The following is a 21,230-nucleotide window of genomic DNA, read 5'->3' as shown; positions in this document are numbered from 1 at the left end:
TTTATTATTTTCTTTTTTAGAGGGGCTACAGAGTCGAGTGTCATTCGCAGCGAGCCTGCATCACTATCAACAAGATGATCGATTTGGGAGGGACTGAAATTAGCATAGGAGTCCTCCGTTACTTTGTGATCTGATAATGAATTTAGAGCTGATGGAATCGCATCCTTAAATTTAGCTACAGCACTATCAGACAGACATCTTGTATAAAAAATTTTGCCCAATGGCGTGTAGCAATACAAAAGCAATACAAACTCAAAAGTTATCAAACAGTGGTCAGATAAAGAGGGATTCTGTGGGAACACTATTAAATGTTCAATTTCAATACCATATACCAAAACAAGGTCAAGGATGTGGTTAAAACAGTGAGTCGGTTCATGAACACTCTGAGAGAAGCCAATGGAATCTAAAAGAGAGATAAACGCAGTACTAAAGCTGTCATTCTCAACGTCCACATGAATATTAAAATCCCCTACAATAATAACTTTGTCCGTTTTAAGGACTAAAGTTGACAAAAACTCTGCAAATTCAGATAAGAATTCAGAGTACAGACCAGGTGCTCGGTACACTATAACGAAGAGAATTGGTTGCAGTGATTTCCAACTTGGGTGTGAAAGACTAGGAACAAGGCTTTCAAATGAGTTATAATTTATTTTAGGTTTAGAGCTGATTAGTAGGCTAGAGTCGAAGATAGCTGCAACTCCACCTCCTCGGCCTGTGCCTCGAGGAATGTGAGTATTAATATGACTGGGAGGGGTGGATTCATTTAGGCTAACATATTCTCCATCACCCAGCAAGGTTTCAGTAAGACAAAATAAATCAATATCATAATCTGATATTCATTTCATTCAGTTCATTTACTAGTACACCTTTAGAAGAGAGAGATCTTATGTTTAACATGGAAACATTTAACTCGCCTATTCTTTTGCACTATTGCTTTTGTGGTTATAATTTTTATGAGGTTTTAATGCACAGCTGCTCTTCTGTTTACCTTTGATTTAAATCATCAAAATTCAACGGTCGGGGGGCAGACACCATCACTATAGGATTTTCACTAAGTAACTCCTGAAAATGAGGAGCAGAGAAGTGTTAGACTGCGACTCTGCGTAGGGTTTTGGGTGGGTAACTGCTGAAATAGAAGGGCAGAGAAGTGTGTTAGACTGCGACTCTGCCTCCTGGTCTCAACTCTGGGTTTTCATGGATTTGGTCCACTAATGAACTTGGCCAGATTTCTAGAAATGAGAGCTGCTCCTTCCCAAGTGGGATGGATGCCATCTCTCCGAATCAGACCAGGTCTTCCCCAGAAAGTCTGCCAATGATCTACAAAGCCCACATCGTTTGCTGGACACCACCTCGACAACCAGCGGCAGAATGACAGATTTGGTAGGGGTCCAGAGAAAACTACGGTGTCCGACATTGTTTTTGCATATGTACACACCGACTCAACATTAATCTTAGTGACCTCCGATTGGTGTAACCGGGAGTCATTATCGCGCGACGTGAATAACAGTCTTACTGTATTTATGTTTATCCTTAGCCAGCAGTTTCAAATAAGACTCAATGTCACCCGCTCTGGCCCCAGGCATGCACTTAACTATGGCCGCTGGCTTCGCTAACTTCAAGTTTCTCAAAATGGAGCTGCCAATGATCAGAGTTGGTTTCTCAGCGGGGGTGTCGCTGAGTGGGGAAAATTTGTTCAGGAGATGCTGGGGGACGGCTACCACAGGCTAACTCAGGCCGTTCCGCACCGACTACCGGGGACTGGCTACAGTAGCTAACGACTGATCTACCAAGGTTCGGAGCCAGACTTCTAAATCACTGAGCCTCGCATCCATGTCTACAAATAAACTACACTTACCACATACCATTGTCGCCGAAGGAGGCAGAGGAGTAACTGAACATCTGACACACTGAGCAGGAGAAAGTAGGAGAGGGAGAGGGAGAAGGAGAAGCCATCGCTAGCTGCTAAGCTAAAGTCGCTAACAGCTAAGCTAAAGTACTGTAGCGTTAGCTACCAAAACTTTTGAAAACAACTATGAGATTGAAGCGCAGTCACTAAAAAATGGAAAGAGTGCTTAGGCAAAATTACTGAAGTGTTTAGCAGACAGTTGGTCGCTGTAATGACAAATCTAACAAATTTAATTTAGCGAGAGCAGAACAACACGCTACCAACACACAAGCACCGGAAACGGAAATGAGTCAACACGCTTACTGCAGTACGTCAGCAACCAGCAGACCTACCAGCCATGTGAGTTACTGTGGTGAAGCCTTGATTTTTGATTTAATTCTGGTAACCCTGGAGTGCAGGTTTGGTGGGCCCAGACTGTAAAGGGCACTCTGTAAAATATTAAAATCAAAGAAAGTCCCTAGTTTTATGTATAGAGGATGGTTGTAACACTTTTTAAAGAAGTGTTACAACCCACCCCACCCCTGTCAGCCAATGTTTAGCTAGCTGTATTACCATAGCGGTTTGAAATTAGAAAGGACAAAATGCATCACATGTTGCCTGAGAAACTATATTTCAGTCTAATATAAGTCAAACAATTCTATCTGCAATAGTATAGATACTAAACAAAAAATAGTCTTGGTCAAAAAATTTACTTTCATACCTAAAAATCATTTTTTTCTCTATATATTCTGAATGCAACTCTTTCCATATTTGATAACCACCATGCTTGATCTGGGAGGAAGTAGGTAAATACTGAAATGATCACCTAACTCCTATCTTATCTCTATTTGGTGTTACAACCATACCCGGTCTCCCCTACAAATAAGTCTTTTGAAAACCAAGCTAACAAGCTTGCTTTCCCTTCTCTTCAATAACTCATTAAATAAAATGAGAACAAAGTGCCAGAGCGGTGTAAACAGCACAGTGCAAAGAAAATATAAGGAAGTTTGGAAGGAAGTTTTGCCAATAATGATTTGTCCTCAACTGTAGCAATCCCTACCAAGTTCAAATCTGCCTTAGCAAGCAAGAAATAGTCAGCAACACTAGCTCAAATGTGATTTGTTTTTAAGACCACATTCTACTATTTCCACCTTCAAGTTGCTGTTAGCGGTCACATCAACTATAGATTTAGTAGGCTTACAGACTTCCATATTCACCCAAATTAAAATACCCAGCAGGTCCTCTGGGATTGTACTTGAAGGCATATTTGTTATTAGGATGTATCATCATGGCTGAATTACAGCAAATTATTATTAATAAGCAGATCCTGCACATAGCAATTCTAGATAAGCAGTTTTCACTGCAGTCCCTCTCGGTCGATCACATGAAAAGACTGAAGATGTCTCGCTCTTTCTATGTGTGCAGATGGGAACAGAGGAGGAGATTGAATGGGTGAAAGGAAGGGAGGGCTGAGAGGAAGTAGGAGAAAATGGAAGTGGGAGACAGAAAGATGAGAGTGGGCAAAAGAGTAGGAAGAAGAGCGGCGAAGATGAGGAGATGAGGGAGGGAGAGCAGAGAGGGAATGATAGCCTTGTGTCTGCGTGAGTGACAGCCATGTATGAATATTGCATGTGTGATTAGGGAGCAGAGAAGATGGGGCTTAAATAGCTTGTTAACCGGGGCCCTAAATACTGGCAGTGCGATGGAAAGGAACAGGGCAAAGGAAGCAGAGAGGGAGGTGCCAATATACTGGCAGAAAGAGAGCTGAGAGCAAAGGAGGGAGATAGTTAGAGGATGGAAAAGTGATAAGTGAAAGTAAAGGGAAAGAAAAAAAAACTCGATTTATTAGCTGGTACATCAAGACATGGATAGAGCACAACAGAAAAAAAGAGAAAATCAAAAAAGGCAGACAGTGTTGTAGAGCGACATAAAGCAGTGTGCCCACGCACCCTGAAAAACCAGGAAAACAGCCATGGAAAATCTTGTGTTGTCCTGGAAAATTATTTTAACATTATGTTGCGGCATTGTTGTGAACACACACCCCCCACCCCCCACCCCCCACCCCCCCGAGTCATGTCACATGGAAGCACAGGTTGGATGACATTTATTCAAATGACCGAAACTCTGAATAATGTTGCAATATCCTCCAAAGGTATATATTAGTATATATTAGTCACTGCTGGTTGGCTGGTAACTGTGGTAGTTACTAGGTTTATAATGTCTTCTTCTCCACTTGTGTTATATGGTTAAATAATGTTAAACATGTTTTGTTCCCTTGCTGAAATTGACATGCTTGCTAGCTTGATTTGTCTGCAAAGGTTTAAGGTTTGTGTTTTAACTCTGGCTTGAAGGAATGTTTTCAAATGTGTTGGGTATTGTTGAGAAAATCCAAAAAGAATGAATTGGAAAGCCAGCTAAATATTGGCCAATAGCACTTTACTTTGGTAGCATTGTCTCTGTTACAATAAAACAGAGGGTTCCATTCCCACTGCAACACATACATTGTGTCCCTGAGCAAGACACTTAAGCCCTTGTTGCTCCAGAGGCGTGCAACCTGACATGAATAACAATTTTAAGTTGCTTTGGATAAAAGCTTCAGCTAAATGAATAAATGTAGTGTAGCATGGCATAAACTTTTTAGCCTTAGCTCACAGTGGTTTGTGATTACCTTCCTTAGTAAAGGGGCTTGGTTTAATTTCCTGTTTTGACTCGTTCTTTGGAACATCATCACTTTTGATATTTGCACACCTATGAAGTAGTCCCAGTTTTTGACCATATTACACTTGCATATCAATACACCAATTTCGATGTGAACTTTAAGTGGCATGACAGTGACAGTGGGCCAACAGACATATAGCAACATGTCTGAAATAGCTTTTTGTACCGTTGCACTGCAATTAGGCCAAGGACCACAGTGATGTTAAATAAGGTTCAACAGATTGCTGTGATTTGTTAGTTGGAAAAATTATATTTGTGTTGAGGCTATTGAGTTATTGGTCTTCAGGCAGCAGTAGTTAGAATATAATTCATAAGACAAGCACTTGCTAAGCATAGAACACAAAGGACTTTCCAGAAGAAACTATCAGAAAGGCTGAGTGCAACGGCAGAAAAACTGAGGCGTGGACCCAAAATGCAGACACTAGCAAGGCTGGATCAGTCTACAGGTTTATTTAAATGATAACACTTACAGGGACAGTCACTTACAGTGATGTCCAAATAAAAGGCAAGGTAGTCCAAACTACTAAGAGGTGGAAAGAGTACTAAAATATTGTACTTAAGTAAAAGTACTGTTACACTGAATAATTTTTACTTAAGTACAAGTAAAGTTACTGTTGTAAAAATCTACTCAAGTAAAAAGTAGCTATTTTAAAATTTACTCAGAGTTAAAGTCATGCTGTCATGAAGTTGTACCTGCAGCGAACGCTAGTAATGACAAAGGATTATGGGTAATCCTCAAAGCAACGGAGGATTTTCCCTTAGGTGTGAATGTCCGTGGACTAAACAATGCTAACTGACTTGAAAAGAATGTAAAAGTTAAGCTTGTTGTTGATTAATTTTGCCATGTCTTTATGAAATCAACTATCCGTTTATGTGTTTTATAGCCAGTAGAAAATCTCTCCAGTATATCTAGCTAACTTTAACATGATGCTTACTTTCCAGACAGAGCATGCGCTGTTTGTCCACATGAGATGACTATTCAACACTGTTGTCCTTTGTCATGAATGCAGGTATATTACCGTATGTTATAAAGAGTGTCATAATATTTTAACATGAGGGGTATTTTCAACTGTTGTTTGCCTTCGGTTTGTTGAATTGTAACGAAGTTACATACTTGTTTGCACATAATTGGAGAAAAAGGAAAAACGTAAAGGTAACTGTAGGAAATCTGTCTAATTACAGAGTTGTTGTTTCCTCCTTTAATTAAGAGGGACACTTTGGTGTGTTTATTTAAGTGATATATATGAGTCATTTGAGTCCCACGGGCCACATCCGGTCCGAAGCAACCTTCATGTGGCCCAGCACATAATCTAATATATATGACAACAAATGTAAACTATAGTGTATGGAAGTAGCTAAAGAGTGAGCTATATTGTTTCCTTCTCATGTTTGTTTAGTTTCACATGATGCGCTGTACCTCAACATAAGTGTCCGACCTGCAGCTTCTCCGCTCATCTGAGAGTCTGCAGAACGCTTCCACTCCACACATGCGCGCGCACACACGCACGTACACGGAACGATCAGTGGACATTACCGACATTGATGACAACTACACTCCTTAGTGTAAGTAGGCCTAAGTGGTGTAATAAAAAGTTAGCGAGTAAAAAGCCAAAAGCTTTTCAACACACCTGTTTAATAAGCATAAACACCCAAAACGCGATGTTTTAATCTGCTCAGTCTCTCATCCACTGCAGCTGTGTTTTGGTTTTACACAAGCACAGCGATAGTTCGGCGAATAGCTTCTTGTTATCACCGGTGAAGTGAAAGCTGTCTGTCTTTAGTTATTGTTTAAATAGCTTAGTTTGCCAAGTGATTTATTTTACTGACATTCTAGATTTGTTTCCATTGAGATATTAGTGACTTTGCTGTTGTAAATCCTGTTGCTGCTCTATAAACAACATTTGAATAAAAAATTTTACTTTTTTTTTTTTAAATAATATATTAAAATATTTCACAATAAATAGGACTGATAAGAGCATTGATAAAGAACTGAAGCAAAAAGGATTACCATTATAAGTGTGTCAATAAAATTCTAATGATCCCAACTCGAGAGAAAATGTCCAGCCCATCTCTGTGTCCTGGTTTTAAAATCCGGCCCAATTGAATCTGTAATTGAGTAGCCCTGGTCTAAAGTAATCATAGTAATGTATCTTCCTTGCGACGAAATGTACATTAAACAGAATGCAGCATTGTAGACAATAATTTGTCCTTGTAATCCATGTTTCCACTGCATGGATAGCCTTTGGACATTGCTGGAAATTGTCGCTGGAATTGCTGGAGTCCCCCTCCTTAGAGGGTAAATTATTATCATAACAATTTAATAATGCGTTGCATTTAAACAGCACTTTTCATACACAAAAACGATAACAGTAGCCTACTGGTCCTACCAGGCTGGACATGCAGTCTGCCAAAATATGTATCCCCCTCTATAATGCACAGATGATGGCCTACCATCAAGTATTTTGTTTTGGGTATATTTCACATCACAACAAATAACAGGGGTGAATATGGAGAAGTTTGTTGTTTCCTAGCAAACGTTATAGTGGTATACAAAACACCAGAGAATGTCAAGTACACTAGAGCTTATACTGTTCATGAAGCCTTACAAAGAAGTGTTGCATCAAAGAATGTACTGTAACTTGAGCTAAAGTTAACAGGAATGTATAACTAAGTCACTGAAAAGATCCTGTCACTGAAACAAACAACTGTAAGCTACTGAAACATACTAATACATTACATTATATACTAAACAAGACATTTTGAAAGCTTGAACATCGGCTTTGTCTCTTTTGAATGGGCCCCTCTGACAAAACAACTGGCCCCAGCCTGGCCCCCTCAATAAAACTGGTCTAGAACCGCCACTGAGCATGATTAAGTAGTTACCAGCAGGGTGCAAGTGCCAACCAACATTAGCAATGTCATGCACCGATGTCTTTTTGGCTAATTTAAGCAAAGGCCCTTAGTAAACTTAAGTAAAACTTTTTTTTACCAACTACCCGTGGGACAAGCAGGGTGCAAACTACGGGGGAGCTTGGCTCCTGTTAATAACCCATGACATGCTATTTTTGCCATTGCCATTTTAAAATTTTCCATATCATGATGGATCATGCATAAAATGAGGAGCATTGGGCTTAATTCAGCCAGAGGGAACGATCACTATTCCCTCTGGCTGGGTGACTCCCGATGCTCCTTTTTACGCATGATCCATGTGCTACTCAGGGCCAGGCCATGACAGTGTTGGAGCCCTAACCAAGATTTGAAATTCTGAGCATAGCACCAATTTATGGTTCATCTCCATAGAGCGAAACACAATATTCAGGTGGGATGTCACAATTCAAAATATTAAAATTTAATCGAATTCAGGCATTCTATATGCTATTACTTTTAAATATGTTTTCTCCTAGAGATCAACTTTTCTAATTTAATAAAATCCCTGCTGAGTCAGTACACATGCTTGGCCTTCCCTTCTCTTTTGAGTCTCCGTTTGGGGAAATAACCTCTTTTAATAGGCCTCCGTGGCACCTTTTCACCTCAATGATAAATTAATTCATTTTAATTCACATTTTAATTATAAACTCCTGAACTTTAATAGCTCCTGTGTTTCAGCAGGTTTTCTGCTCATGTTCAAAACTTTCTGCACATTCAGAATCTCTCCCATAGTGTTCTCTGACATGTCCAGAAAAAAATATTGGAAGCTGGATATTACGAGACTAACGTCATCATTTAATGAGAGTTCATAATATTTTTAATTCTAGCTGGCCTCTACTCTGCTGTGCATTACATTATTGAATAATCCACAGTAGAGATCTTCATTGGTTTAGGCCTTGTCAATCTATATAATATTTTATTCTCTCTCTTTGCATCTGTTGGGGACGTCCACATTTTGGATCTGGACTAATTATCCTCTGTTTCATTTCGGACTGGTTCTGATGGTCTTGGGGTCTCTTTAAAACTCTTTTCTTTTGAAAAGGTATTATTTATTCTTGCACTATTGGGTGGGATTTGGGTAGGCCCAAATCAAATCATTTTACTGCACAAAAACACCAAATTGACGTGAGCCTTCTCATGTTGTCCATGCGCTTAGTGTTTTACTTTTTAATTACATTTTATTACAACATTGCTTCTCATTGCCTTTAAGCAGACACATTTACATTCTCAGATGTTGATCTCAACACCAATGTTTGAAAATTGCCCCCTGTTTAAAACTGCAATAGCCTTACGCCATGCAACTTAAATGGGTAACTGGTCTAAAATGGTCGGGAATAATGTAAATAATATACAATTTACAGAAGTTTCCAAAACATGCGAAACCCCTCATATGTTCCTTAAATTGATTGACAACAAACAACAAACACTTCCAGTTATTTTTTTCTTATTATTGTTTTTGTTGTTTGAAGCATTCTGGACATGTTATGGGTTTTTGTTTGCAGCATCTCAAACTTGTTTTTGGCAGTATGGAGTTTCTCTCAGCACTCTTGACCAATTTCTGGCAGTGTTGTAGCTGTGAATGGGCAGTGTTGGACCAAGCTAATCGAAAATGGCTTCATGCCCGTTTTGGCACCGTGTCACATATTGACAGAGCGGTGGACACTTTCTCAACTCCAAATTCTTGCTGCAGGACATTATCTGGCAGAGGGAATTAGCTGTCCAAGCCAGACAGAAACACACACAAACACGAACAGCATACATACCCACACACGTATACACACACAGTCACATGGACACTTATTAGTGCAAAAATGTGTGAGCAGAAAGGACAAATGAGACACAGACTTAGTGGGGGTGGGTTTGGGTGTGAACATGTAAATGACAGGTGTATGGACAAGAATAACCAGCCAGCATGTCCCTCGGTTTTTCTTCCCTCATTTCTATGAATAAAAGATGAACAACACTACTTTATATACATGCATGGGGCTATGATGTGCCTTATTTAGACATCTTAGTGGCTTGAGCCAGTCTGACTCACAGAATGATAAACTTTGACCATCACCTTCCATCATAGCCTCTTTATCCATTTCATTCATACTTTACTTACTCCCTCCCCTGGCTCCATTTTTGCTATTTTCTCTAAGGTTGTTTATCCCTAATGACTTGAATGTTTATGGATGTGACTTTATGGACTTTTCTTTCACTGTTTCACTTAGTATAATCTGCCCTGCAGTGTTTTTGTTCACCATTGTTCTGTAGTTTATGTTGTAAATGTCAAAGCCATGTGTGTTCAAACTATAGCCAGCAAGCCAACTACTGCCCACTGCCCAAATTTAAAATATAATATGGCTTGACCTTAGAGTATTTCTAATAACGTGCACTGTATGTACATTACACACTGGTATAAACACTAGATGTCCCTGTCATCTTGAACAAATACTAGCAAGCCCTGTCATGGCTCTTCTAAACGCCAGAGGCGCTGCTATTTTGAACAACTACCTGACCTTTTTTATGCAGTCTATGCTTGACCCATAGTGATGGATTGCTAAAAAAAAACATTCCCCTCGGTTGATTAAACATGGTGGAAATAATGAAAATGGAAGATAGAGAGTGAAACTTCAGAGGTTGACACCAAACCTGGTCAAAGCAATGTTTTTTAACAATGGTTAATGTGGCAATTAAATCAACGCTTCAACTACACGTGTCCCTCAAAGGTTGAAGATTAGTGAAAAAGAGAAATGGAGAGCTTTTACTGCAGCAGTTCATATCTAACTAATTTGATATTGACAATGTATGCTGTCAAAACTGTCAATTCAAAGGTTCAGTGTAATATTTAGGAGGATCTATTGACAAATATAAAACAATATAATACACATAACTATGTTTTCGGTGGTGTATAAAGACCTTACATAATGAATCGTTGTGTTTTTATTACCTAAGAATGAGCCATTTCTATCTACATACACCGCATGTCCTCTTACATGGATGTCGCCATGTTGCGCTGCCATGTTTCTACAGTAACAGAAAAGGACAAACAGCTCCACAGAGTGGCATTTGACAGCATTTCATCTCTACATTGAATACGTACGAAGAAGAAGAAATAGCAGCAGCCGTTGTAGTAGTAGTCGACTAGTTTCTTAGAAGTAAGAAAAGAAGAGAAATTAGGATACACATATTATTTAGCACATGAGCAGACAGAACTTGCCAGCAACTGTAGCTCCTCCTGTGTGTTTGGAAAGGGAGGGGTGAGCGGTGACTGATGGTGCATTCATGTGGTTTCAGAATAATACGCAGCTTTTTTTCCTCCTTAAATCTTTATTGCAAAAAGAGAAGTAGAGTGTACATGGGACATAAAGAAGTATAGAGAACTTTGATTTGTGAAAAATCACTTATGTATATACATATTTTGCAAACATGTAATTTGTAATGTGGTTATAACGTTAGTTTGCAGAGAAATTGACATGGCATTGGTCGTCCTCCTCTTCTAGCAGTCTCTGTGAACACACAGCTGGGGGCAGGGGCGGATTGGCCATCTGGCAATTCTGGCAAATGCCAGAGGGGCCAGACCTTTTGTTTTGGGGTGGGCTGGTCAGATTGATAATAATATTGATGTTTCCCACACATAGGCTTTACTTGGGAGGGACGCTCTGGTACATTAACAGCTGCCCAAGTATATTTGGCGACCCATTTAAGCATTTTGCAGAGAAAAACTAAGAGAAGAAGAAGATTATAAGACTCAGACGGTGGATATTTTACGAGCATGGACCAGCTAAAGCAACAGTGAACACACCCTTGCAGATGTATCTCGGTAGGCTACAACGTTGGTTTCAGTTTCGATAGACTTCTTCATTAACAAGCCTCCTTCACGCACCTACAGCTGAAAATGGGGCCCTGAAATATACCAGGTGCATCACATGCTGCTGAGTATTAGTGCAGAGGTGCTTGACTATATGGAGTGGAACTAAGCTGAATTAACATGATTTATGTAGGGAAAGTGCACACGTTCAGGTGTGCATGCACATGTTTGAACTTATGCATGCACCATAGACATTCATCAGGATAGAGGACAGTTATTTCAGTGTTTAACACACCTACCGAGCACGCCTTTCAACACCCCCGATATCATGAACGCAGCATTTTCATTGCCAGGTTCCTTCCTTTATACTTTCTCTTTGGCATGACAGCCAACCGTTAGCATACTGTTTCTGTCAGAAAGAGCCGTAAGCTATGACACTTACCTATGCCTCATAGGCTCAGTGTTAAATTCAGACTCAGGTTTCATTGTTGTTTTTATATTGGGTTTGGTAATAATGAGTGAGACAGAACATTACTTCTTTCTTCGTTACAGGGAACCGACCTGGGGTTGTGGCTCAGGAGGTAGAGCAGGTTGCCTGTTAATTGGAAGGTTGGTGGATCAACCCCTGGCTCCTCTGGGAGTGTCCTTGGGCAAGATACTGAACCCCAAATTGCCCCTGGCTGTTCAACCAGTGTGTGAATGTTAGTTTCTTCTTTGAACGCTCAAACAAATGTGTGTGAATGTGATGTAGTGTAAAAGCGCTTTGAGTGGTCAAAAAGACTAGAAAGGCGCTATATGGAGCATTTGCATAAATGTGTTTATTTCAATCATATACTGCCGTAAATTCAGCAGTAACCTTTTTTATTTGTTTCTTGTTCTGAAGGGGGGATGATAGAAAAAGTTTGAGAACCACTGCACAAACCAGACAGATTTTGATATTGCACATTTTAGAACAACTGACAATGTCTTTCAACAGTTATTGCCAACACTTTGGTTCTTTCAATATCACATAACTAGGTTACAAGATATGGTTAAGGCATTAAACATAAATCTGTCATTCACAATTGTTGCGTATATAATTTGTAAGAGATTTTGATAGATATAAAAAGGGTGCTCAAAGATATTGGGATAGCATGCAATGTATTCTTAGCATACACAAACTTGCTTTTGACACTGATGAGGACATTGTATTGACATTACCTAGTGCCCCACAACAAAACTAATACAAGTAGCCTACACAAACACATTCAACTTTTGTTGTGAGTCGTTAACTTTGAGATATAATAATAATAAAATCGTTAACCTAGTTGATTTGAGTCCACAAAATGTTACTGTAGAAACAGACTTTTGTCCCCACAATGTGATGAATACATAGCACACACACACATACACACACACACACACACACACACACACACACTTCATCCTCCTGCCAGTAATCACATCGTTCTCACAGACTATTCTGTCATGTGCTGGCTCTCCTAAACCATTTTTGCATTTTGCTTCATTGAAAGCTAATGAAGTGTTGTAAATATGATCTTTCATGCTGAGGTGGCTCTTCTTAGATGCACAGGCCAGATCAAATATGAAGATCATTCCAGATGACAAATACATTTTACATTTGACATTTTAGCTATGAAGGAACACATGCATGTAATTTCTTTTGTGAGACTTTAATTATCCTAGTGTTGGGGGTCTTACAAGAGAAAATTATGCATTATAAAGGAGAGTTCTCAGTCATAACATTACAGACAGGACACCTTGTTTTATTGCACATAACATCAACAAATGCTGATCAAATAAAAATGTGACACTATTGTAATTTCTATTTAATTTTTTGTCTGTTTTGTAAGCATACAAAAAGATCAGTCCACATTATTACAGCATATGGAAACAAATGCACATTTCCTCAAGTATTTGGCACAGTTTTATTTATTCATTGGAAACGCTAAGAGTACAAACATCAAATAAGTATATATACATAATGTATCAAGACAGACTGACTGAAGATGCGTAAGACAAAGGCTTACTGCAGTTTTGAAACAGCTCCACTCAACAGATGGCTCCTGTAACTTTGGGACAGATCTTCTTCTGTGAGAGTTTTATTGCATTTTGTGTGTGAAATTAACCGTCTGGTCAAATAGCATTTCAGTGCTGAGAGCAGCATTATGAGCTTTGAAAAAAAAAGAGGTCTCAGCATTGAGAAATGCTTCTGACCAACTGTTGAAAAAACTAAAATGCAATAATGATTCACGCATGAAGTTTTATAGTTTTTTTCCTGTGTTTGTAAAACATCTTTACTTCTGACAAGTGTTAACTTGATTTTAAAACTCGTCACTAAATATAATTCAGTTCATTTATATAGCGCAAATTTGCAACAACAGTTATCTCACTGCGCTTTTCATATAGAGCAGAGTCTAGACGTACTCTAGACCCTGAAAACCATTCCCGTAAGAGTGAGGTCACAAGTCAATTGATTTGGTGCCCATGTCTTGATTTGTCAACACATTTGACGAATGACAAGGGGGTAAGATGTCTGTGAAGATTCTCAGTCATCCAGGTCACAGTTTTCCAAAGAGCAGAGAGACAGAGAAGATGGTTGGTTTGAAAGAGGTGTCAAGGAAGCCATCTACACAGGGACTGAGAAGCCGTCGCTGAACAGGGGAGGGGGTCTACGCCACCACTTATCCCCCACTTACAATGCGCTCCTTTCATCACTTCCCAGGAAACTCAACAAACGTAACCTATTGGCCTCAGGTGAGGATGCCAACGATGGTCATTCAGTATTGGCCTCGGGTAGTCCTAACGACCATAACGACAGTCGTTACAACAGCCAGGAACACTAACGAACCAGCGGTATCCACAATCCTGGCAAACGACCCCACTGAGGTTAAATAGCTGAGTTTCCCTGCCAGTCAGTCAGAACTGAAGAAGTCCTTTGGATGAAGGACAAAACGTCTTCTAGTATCTTCAACCAAGTCCAGTTGCCCTTGACTTTAACCTTCTTTCGATGACAATGGGGTAAGCGTGAGTTTGAACAGTGAAGCAAACCAAAGCTTACATGAAGGGTTCCATGTAAGGCCAAAAATGACTTCACGACCCTGCAACGTCCCATTGCACATTCGCACATGAAAGATGTAACCATATTGTTCATATTAGCTCTTGGGGAATCTAAAAAAACCTCATCAGCCATGCTGCTACCAGAATTAAGGTGTTTCTACGGTTGCTCTACGTCATTATACTGCGAACCCAGGGCCAATAGGAAGAAGCCCTGTAGTTGTACATCATCCAACCAAAATTGGCTTCACTGCTCTCCATTCAAACCCGTTGCCCATCAATTATACTGTCTATGGTTACTGCTAAGTGACAAACATCACGTTTTCTGCTTCACAATAAAAGCCACTCAAGTTCCACCCTTTTTATGTGAAGCAGTGGCAGAGGAAAATGTTGGATTTGTGTCACACAGGCAAGGGAGAGAGGCAACAAGGGACTTGACCTGTAACTTAATACAGGTCAAGTCAAGCCAAATGCAGACAAAGGAAGTAAAGTGGTGCCGTTCAATGATTTATTTATAAAAAAATGTTTGAGGTTTACAGGATCATTAAGCAGGCAAGGTTCAAAACCAGACAGGCAAAGAATCAAACAAGGAGCAGTCAGGATCCAAAGTCCAAGTGTCAGGCAGGTACAGGTGACAGGGTTCCAAGAATCAGGTATCACAGTAACAGGCTTGCCAACAACAGCATGCAACATTGCAATTAAGATGGCACTACAGGAAGCAAATGGAATTGGGCCGGTATGTAAACTGAGAGGCCGATGAGGGAATGAGATGCAGGTGAGGAGGTGGGCGGGGAAGGCCAGGCAACTGAAGAGCAGATGAGGGAAGTGGGAACAGGTGTGTAGATGGATGGGGCAGTCGGGTGATGGAAAAGAAGGAAAAGTCCAAGGGCATCTGGTGGACGGATGGAAAATGGCAATGAAGGGGCCTTGGAAATAGGGAATGTGGCTGCAGAGTAGGGACAGAGAGACAACTGTGACAGGTTTGTATTATTTATACAGTCCAATATCACATGAGACAAATTTGCCTTAAGGGGCTTTACAGTCTCTACAGCAATACGACCCCCTATCCTTAGACCCTCGATTCAGATGAGGAACTGACATGGTGTAAAGAGAACAAACCATAAACAATGGGCTTGAGTACCACACTGGACACCTGGATATTGGACTTCCTCACAAACAGACCCCAGTCAGTTCGGATTGGTGGACACACCTCCTCCGCTTTAGTGCTCACCACCAGAGCCCCCGAGGGCTGTGTGCTCAGCCCCTTCCTGTTCACGCTCTACACCCATGACTGCGTCCCCCAACATGGAGAGAACTCTGTTGTGAATAATACTACCATTATTGCCAAATTATCGGGAGGAAATCGATAATCTTGTAGAGTGGTGCTCAGAGAACAACCTTCTGCTCAACGTCAGCAAAACCAAGGATCTGATCATTGATTTTAGGAAAAAGGAGGTGAAGACAAACCCTCCTGTCTACATCGGTGGAGCTGAGGTGGAGCAGGTGAACAGTTTCAGGTTCCTGGGGATCAGCATCATAGAGAACCAGTCATATCACATCTCCACGTTGGTGAAGAAAGCTCAGAAATGGGTGTATTTCTTAAGAAAACTTTGCTTTGGCATAGGCTAAATTCCTATGCAAAAGCATCCTGACTGAAAACTTCACAAACTGGCATGGGCTGTGCACGGCCCAGGACCGGAGGGCTCTGCAGCGAGTGACTAAAACTGCTCAGAAGATCATTGGTACCCATCTCCAGAGCATCAGTGATATCGGTGAGGTGCCTGCGTAAGTCCAAGGATTACTAAAAGACAGTACCAACCCAGCCACAGCCTGTTCACCCTGCTGCTATGTGGCAAAAAATACAGAAGTATCTGCTGTCGCACCAATAGATAACCCCATTTTCCCCCAGGCTATGAGATTCTTAAATTCATCCTCAGCACTCAACCATACTAAATAATTTATTTCTGTATAATTTTTGTATATATTGTTTGCTTAGTAGCCTAAAAGGAATAACAAACTGCATCTCATTTTATGTAATATGACAAATTAATGTACCTTGTACCTTTTACTTTGATATGGTTTGATTTCATTAAAATCTTGAAGCTTTTAACTTTTTAGTGAATGTAAAAATATTAAAACACCTAATCAAATACACATCATGTATACTTTAATAACTGTAGAACATCTCCAGGTTGCTAAGGCTCCCAAATTCCTATGAAAAAAATACAAAGGGCAAGAGTTCAGTCCTCAATGGGAGCTACGCCAATGAAGAAAAGAACAAAAGGCATAATGTATTTTCAGCATGATTCAGCAATATAACACATACCAAGTGTTGTGTTAAATTTTTGGTAACAAATCAACTGAGAATTTCAGTGTTCAAATGCAGCTCTTGCATGACTGTGATAGATAAGATCAACTATGATATGACATTTAAAATCCGAGATGCAGTAAAGGTTTGGGATCCCTTTTCCAGGTAGGAAGGACAGAGTAAGCGAGAGTAGAAAGATGAAAAGAGAGATGAGGAAAAGTGAGAGAGAGAGCACAGAGAGAAAGATACCGGTGAAAAAGAGAAACAGTAAGAGGGAGAAGTTTTATAAAAGTGCTTTAAGGAGCTTATTGCTCATATGATAATCATCATTCAATTTGATCGGTTGGCAGATAGAAGGTCAAGAAGGCAGCTGCTCATAATTGTGCCTCCCAGCTCGGCCGACTGAGTCGTTTCAGGTATTACGTATCATGTGCATCTGGATATGTGTTTGCGTGTTCTTGTACTTCTATCTCAGTGGGGACCAATTTGAATTGAAGACTTTGAGAGCAAGGACATTTTAAGAAAGTGAGGACATTTCGGGTGTTTGTGTGTAAGGGGGTTAAGCTTTGGTTTTAGGATTAAGGTAAGAATTGGGTTTAGGTTAAGTTGGTGCAGGTAAGGATTGGAGTTAGGCAAGGTCTTCAAAAGTTTAGACGTACAATCATGCTTGTGTGTGAGAGAGAGACAGATTCAGAGAAATGGGTAAAAACAGAGAGATGTGATTAAGTCCATACTAAGCTGTTCTTGACATTCTCGTGGATAAAATGAAGCATATCTGTGCATGAGGCTTTTTTTTCTGGAACAATGTCTTCTCTCATCAATTATACATTTCCATAACAAATCTACATTTCTGTGTGATCTTTGGAGTCATACTTCAGCTAAACCCAGCCAACTGCTCACACTTTTTCTTTTGAAATTGATGTTTCTGTTTATTAAAGTTTTTCCAGGCCAGTCAGCATCATTCAATCTGCATTTTTTTTTACTATGAGTTAAATCTTTCAGCTGTCAGGGGGTCATGATATCATTTCACAGTCACTATGTTTGTTTGTTTGTTTGACTCGACTGAACATGATGATAAAAAGATTTTCACATATTAAGAAACATATTATTTAACCCTAACCTATGAACAGCCTTCCATCGACCCATTATCTATAACCACTTATCCTTAGAGGGTCTCAGTGGGCTGTGTTACTGTATAATCTTTTCCTGCCGGTCTGTTTCAATTCAAATTTACCTCAGCAACAGTTCCTGATTCAGTGGAAAAGTCAGCAATAAATACTGAGGTACATACTGTACAAGAAAAAAATTGAAGATTTGTAGGTAGGGAAACAGCAATTAATAAAAAGAACAGTGCAAGTTAAGTTTTGACACTTAATATATAAATATATTATATATAAATACAAAATACAACAACAGGATTAGAACAGGTTCAGCATTACTGTAAAATATATTATACATGAAGTCCAGTAAAGTAAGTCCAAAAAGTCTGGTGAAATTCATCCTGCTTCTTTCTTTCTAATTGAAATTATGTCATGCTGTGTGTCACTGTGCCCAATTGAGAGTTCACTTTCGTCTGTTAATGTTCACATTAATATGCGGAGGGAAAGCCAATTGTCATGCAAAGTGTTACTGAGAAAAATAAGGTCAAGAAGCAGTTTCCTCAACTTGGTTATTTTTCAGAACCGATTGTAATTTCCTAAAGAGGACAACAATGTGATTTATGATGAATTGCTTCATATTGTTGCCACTATTACACACTTGAAACAAGTCCGGAATCAGTAAGAACTTTGCAGCTTCATTTGTCACCACCCTGTGAAGCCTTTCTCCAACAACTAGGGTTTTCATGAGGAAGATCCAGATCCACCATTGTCACTCTCTCTTAAAAATGATTGCTGTTAAAAATGAGAGAAAAATAGGAAATTACTTCATCCATAAAGAATAGTTTTTTTCATTTACTCCATTTGCTAAATTGAATGATGAACTCTGCAGGTGGCAAGTTTTTGTGAGGTAGATATGGAACTATGTGTGTAGACATGTATTACTCATGTTGTAGGGACATAAATCTGTTGAGTGCTAGTCAATGTGATGTCCTCTTAGAGTGATGGAAACACGACTGTGTGGGGTTCTTGGCTGGGAGAAAGAAAGGCGCAGGTGGTGAGTTTCAGGCATGGAATGCTTTTGGAGACTCTGTTCAAACCACCAGGGACCAAAAGAAAAACATGTTTACCTCTGTTCTTTATATTATTGTATTTCATCAACACTCTCTCTTTTTCTCATACTCTTTCCTCTTCACTCCATGTTCTTTTTTTTCTCTCTGTGCCTTCAGCCTCAGTTTTCCTCTCTATGCAAGGTGTGTACGCATAGCTCCATCTAGTGGTTATTCCTATGGATGGACATTTTCTGCAACTTTCACATAGTGGTGACTTTTTAGGATTATAGATCGTAGAAAAGGTATATTTTTGTTATTAGAGCAAGTGAGCAACTACTGACCCAAGATTCAACACTTTTTAAAGTTAGTGAATATCTTAATACATCTTGCTAGAAAACACCTCTGCACCAACTGCCCAAAAAAAACTGCTTATTGTACAGCCCGTTTAATGACATTATACAGTAATGACAGGATTGTGTAAATATTAAAGGAATAGTTTGCCATTTTAGAGAATACACTTTTCCACCTTTCTTGCTGAGAGTGAAATAAGAGGATCAAGGGAATACTGGGGATAGTTGTAATGAAAGGATAGCGCCACTTTCACCAAGAAGGGATGACCTAAGAGTCATGTGATTAGTGTCATGTAGCCACTCCCTTCCGGACCTTGCATGTGAAATTTCATTACTGTGTGAAAAAGTATGCAAATTCTACAGCCAGAACACTGATTTTCATAAAGTAATTTCAACAAATTACAAGACCTCAGAGAACAAAAGTAAAACTTTACAGCGGTAGTAACCAAACGTGGCCCGTGGACCAAATCCTAAGCTGACTATAGCCCCTTTTCCACTGCACAGTACCAGCTCGACTCGCCTTCTTTTGGTTTTCCATTGGAAAAGTTGTACCTGTATCTTCTTCCAGGTACTTTTTTTCATATCACCTACATGGAGGTTCCAAGCAAGCTGAGGCTGTACTAAAAGGTGACATGAAAACACAGCAGACTACTGATTGGTCAGAGAGAATCGTCACTATTCACTGCATCATCATTGCTTGCGCCAGACAGAGGCCAGCAACAGAAAGTTTTATATGTTACAGTTTTCATATGTTATTTCATTATTAAATCCACTTCTGAGAAGTTTTGACGTGAGAAATCACATGTGTAGATTTCGAATATTGACAGTTTTACGAAAAGTGATGGCGGAACAAAAATGTGCTTGAAAGTTTTCAGAGATGAGGAGCTCCGCAAGGCCGGCCAGCCGCCCGCTCACAGAGCCCTCTGCTCCCACCGTCACACAGACCGCTGCAGCAACAACGGCAGAGGAAAACACAGCATACTCCAGTTCAACTTCCTCGCTTTCTTTTCTCCAAGTAATGTCCAGCTTTGTCCGGTTTTTATATAAATATGAAGTAGTAGTCCAACAGAACTCCAGTGCCATCTAATAGTGATGTGTCCATCCGTATCGAGGCTTCGAAGCGTGTGTCGAGTAATGCAGGATACTTTTTGTGAAGCGTGTATCGAGGCTTGTGTTGAAGACGTATATGGTGACGTTCGAAGCCTCGCGAGCCGGTCGTACGTGATCGATTCAGGAGATGGTTTGCGGGTTTGGCGTGCGATTTGAAAGGAGCAGCAAAATGCAACAGACCCTCCTCAACATTTTGTGGACTTTTGAACTTGAACACAATTAGATTTTATCTACAGCTCATTTTAAATGACTAAAAAATTGCTTTGATGAAATAACTTCAAAAATTGTGATGAAACAGAGGAAAAGAAAGTGTTGACATTTTGTGGCATTGGTAAGAATTAAACTCTTACCCCTTATTACCCTAATAATAATTTTCTAAAGCAGGTAAAATCATCTCAAAAAAGAAACCGTCTGAAGCCCAGCACTGTGGAAGGGTTATTTTTAAATAAAGATGAATAAAATGTTGTCTCTATTATCTAAAGTCACAAACCAAGTTATCATAACCCTCTCCCTTGTTTCCACTTTCGTTCTGACTCTATCATTGTATCATAAAGACAGACGCCTTATTAAAAAGCTAATCAGTCATGTATTGGCATCACAAACATCATTCATTATTTTCAGTTCAAAGCTTCACACACCAAAGCCGTGTTCCCGTTATAATCACTCTGCCTGTTACATTTATTGTCCACTTGATGGCACAGTAGAGCATATGAAGCACCGTGAAGCTTCGGCCCATGAGTGAACCAACTGGATGGAAAGCTTCAATGCTTCATGAAGCTTCATCTCGCCATCACTACCATCTGACGCTAATAACAACAGTGGAACCAAATGTGCATGGAAGCTAGCTGCCGAGAAGCGCGTGTGACACCTTTACACCGCTCGCCAGCTCCTCTCCAAACAACGCTACGAAGCCTCCGATGACGTTTCGA

The sequence above is a fragment of the Micropterus dolomieu genome, linkage group LG21 (genome assembly GCF_021292245.1).
Source record: "Micropterus dolomieu isolate WLL.071019.BEF.003 ecotype Adirondacks linkage group LG21, ASM2129224v1, whole genome shotgun sequence".
In the NCBI taxonomy this organism is placed as follows: domain Eukaryota; kingdom Metazoa; phylum Chordata; class Actinopteri; order Centrarchiformes; family Centrarchidae; genus Micropterus; species Micropterus dolomieu.
This window is presented reverse-complemented; position numbering follows the sequence as displayed.